Source organism: Colobus angolensis, unplaced genomic scaffold (assembly GCF_000951035.1).
Source record: "Colobus angolensis palliatus isolate OR3802 unplaced genomic scaffold, Cang.pa_1.0 Scaffold15, whole genome shotgun sequence".
NCBI lineage: Eukaryota > Metazoa > Chordata > Mammalia > Primates > Cercopithecidae > Colobus > Colobus angolensis.
The window spans coordinates 17,412,451-17,416,129 of NW_012114599.1; positions in this window are offsets into that span (position 1 = coordinate 17,412,451).

The window sequence follows — 3,679 nt, forward strand, 5'->3', positions numbered from 1 at the left end:
GAATCTCGCTCTGTTACCCAGGCTGGAGTGCAGTGGCACAATCTCAGCTCACTGCAAGCTCCACCTCCTGGGCTCACGCCATTCTCCTGCCTCAGCCTCCCGAGTAGCTGGGACTACAGGCACCCGCAACCACGCCCGGCTAATGTTTTGTATTTTTAGTAGAGACGGGGTTTCACCATGTTAACCAGGATGGTCTGGACCTCCTGACCTCGCGATCCGCCAGCCTCGGCCTCCCAAAGTGCTAGGATTACAGGCATGAGCCACTGTGCCCAGCCCAGCTTTACATTTTTCAGACTGGCCTACCATGTCTTTGTCAGACATTGCCATTTACCTACCTGGCATCCATTCTTCCTCACTAACAGATCCCTGACTTCACTCAGGGCTGGAATGTCCCAGCTTAAAATACTTTCCCCAGCTGTCTTGCAGCAAGGGGTGGCTATGTGATTCAGTTCTGTCCCATGAGACGTGGATGGAAGCCACTGAGTGGGGCTTCCAGAGATTTTAAATAAGGACACCTTTGACTGACACGCTCCATTTGGTCTCTTAAGCTTCATCTTCCTGCTTGAAATGTAGATGTAATACTTAGAGGTGAAATAACTTTTCTGAGACAATGAGGATGAAAGCCACTCACCAAAGATGGCAGAATAGAGCAATAAATGGAGCTTGAGTTATTAATAACACTGTTAAACTGCCATATCAGTTATGGATTATGTAATCTTGGATTTATTACGTGAAAAAATAAACTCACAGTTAAGCTAGTAATCATAGGAATTTTTGTTTCTTGCAACCAAATATGTTCCTATCTGATACAGTATCCCCACTTATTTAATATTCCATATTTTTATACCAATTTGACATGCTACCTTCATCACCTTCGCATGTATAATTAATTGGGTATAATTCTGGAAACCCTCCTGTTTCATTGACCTAAATGACTTAAGTTTTTAATAGCTAACATAATAACAGTCAATCTTTATTGAATGCCAAAACTATTCTATGTTTTTTACATTAATTATCTAGTTCATTTAACCCTCACAACAGCCCTTGGAGCCTTATTTTTTTATTTTTTATTTTTTTTGAGACGAAGTTTTGCTCTTGTCGCCCAGACTGGAGTGCAATGGTGATGTCTCAGCTCACCACAATCTCCACCTCCTAGGTTCAAGTGATTCTCCTGTCTCAGCCTCCCAAGTAGCTGGGATTACAGGCATGCACCACCATGTCCAGCTAATTTTGTATTTTTAGTAGAGACAGGGTTTCTCTATGTTGGTCAGGCTGGTCTTGAACTCCCAACCTCAGGTGATCTGCCCGCCTCTGCCTCCCAAAGTGCTGGGATTACAGGCGTGAGCCACCGTGCCTGGCCAAGGAATTCTAAAGCTGTTTCAAAAGACTTTGCATTTCAGTATGCATCCCTAAACACTATAGCTTAATTTTCCCTGTGTTTGAACTTCATATAAATGAAGTAATACAGTACAAATTCTTTGTTGTCTCTTTCACTCAACATAATACTTGTGAAATTCTTCATGTTCTTGTATGTGACTTTAGTTCATTTATTTTCGTTGCTGCATAAGATTCCATTGTATAATTATGCCAACTTGTCTATTCTGTGTTGATGGACATGTTTCCATTTTTGGTTATTTGAATAATGTTAACTGTGCGCATTCTTGTACATATGTCTCTTGTGGCACATGTACATGCATTTCTGTTGAATATGTCAAGAATATAATTGCATACCTTGGTCTTTAGTATTAAAAGCACGTTTCTGGCTGGGCACAGTGGCTCATGCCTGTAATCCCAGAACTTTGGAAGGCCAAGGCGGGCAGATCTCCTGAGGTTAGCAGTTCGAGACCAACATGGTGAAATCTCGTCTCTACTAAAAATACAAAAATTAGCCGAGCGTGGCGGTGGGTGCCTGTAATCCCAGCTACTCGGGAGGCAGAGGTAGAGGCAGGAGAATCGCTTGAACCCAGGAGGCAGAGGTTGCAGTGAGCCAAGATCGCACCACTGCACTCCAGCCTGGCGAAAGAGCAAGACTTTGTCTCAAAAAAAAAAAAAAAAAGCACATTTCTGATACCGTATTTCTACTCAAAAGCTCTGACAGGTTGGGCACGGTGTCTCACACCTGTAATCCCAGCACTTTGGGAGGCAGAGGTGGGTAGATCACTTGAGGTTGCGAGTTCAAGGCCAGCTTGGCCAACACGGAAAAATCCCGTCTTTACTAAAAACAAAAAAATTAGCTGGGTGTGGTGATGGGCACCTGTAATCCCAGCTACTTGGGAGGCTGAGGCAGGAGAATCACTTGAACCTGGGAGGCAGAGGTTGCAGTGAGCCGGGATTGCACCACTGCACTCCAGCCTGGACGACAGAGCGCGACTCTGTCTCAACAAAAAAAACTCTGACAAAGAAAGAATGGCCGAGAATGTCAGGTATGGTGCTGACTTACCTGTTCAATTTCATTGACTACTAAACTCCAAACTGGCTTTTTATATTTTTTAATTTTTTTCCCCAAGCGCACTCACAAACTGCGATTCTATCTGAAATAGTTTTCCCTACCTTCTTTGCCTAGTTAACTTTTATTTTTCCTTAAGATTTCAGCTTAAGCATCGTTGCTTCAAAGGAAGCTTCTTTTATATACTTGCTTACCACCACAGGCCTCTTTTTCTCATTTGTTGCACTAGTTTTACAATTTGTGAAATTGGCTGAGTCCCCAGCAAAATAAGCTCATTAAAGTTAGGGTGTGTGTATAGGGAGCGGGGGTCTTTTTTTTTTTTTTTTTTTTTCCGAGATGGAGTCTTGCTCTGTCACCCAGGCTGGAGTGGTGGCGCGTTCTCCACTCACTGCAAGCTCCGCCTCACGGGTTCACACCATTCTCCTGCCTCAGCCTCCCGAGGAGCTGGGACTACAGGCGCCTGCTACCACGCCCGGCTAATTTTTTGTATTTTTAGTAGAGACGGGGTTTCACCGTGTTAGCCAGGATGGTCTCAATCTCCTGATCTCGTGATCTGCCTGCCTCGGCCTCCCAAAGTGCTGGAACTGCAGGCGTGAGCCACCGCGCCTGGCCTATGGGGGTCTTTTTTGCACATCATTGTATCCCTACACTCAGCACAGTACTAGGTTCATACAGGAAGGGGTTAATAAATACGTGATTAATATCTTTTGTCCCTTCACATTCCGAGTGCCAAATTCAAATGCTGTTTCTTCTCAATGTTTTATTATTCAGGCCACCACTAGCACAATCCTTTGAAAATAAATTTTTATACGGTAAAAGATTTTATTAAATACCATTTGGTAAAAAAGATTGAATGAGGAATTTAGTACCTAGGCCCATCATAAACATGAGTGTTTTTACTGTTTTCCATGAAGAGATCATAATTATCATAGGAAGTAATTCTCCACAAGGATTACAAAACATGTGTTGTTTCATTATTAAATGGTGCTTACTATTTAAAAGATACTTTACATAGAGAACTAATTCCACCAAGGTGAGTAGGTATAAAATAGAGCAAAAATATTGAACTTAATCATTTATTCTTCAGCAAGTGTTTGTTATGTGAACAGCAGCAATCTGCTTTTACAGTATCTTTTCCCCTTTATCACCAGATGAGAAATTTCTCCCCATTATCATTTTGTGTAATCTCATTTGCTCTTGTGTAAATACTTGTTTGGTTTTTATTTTATTTTA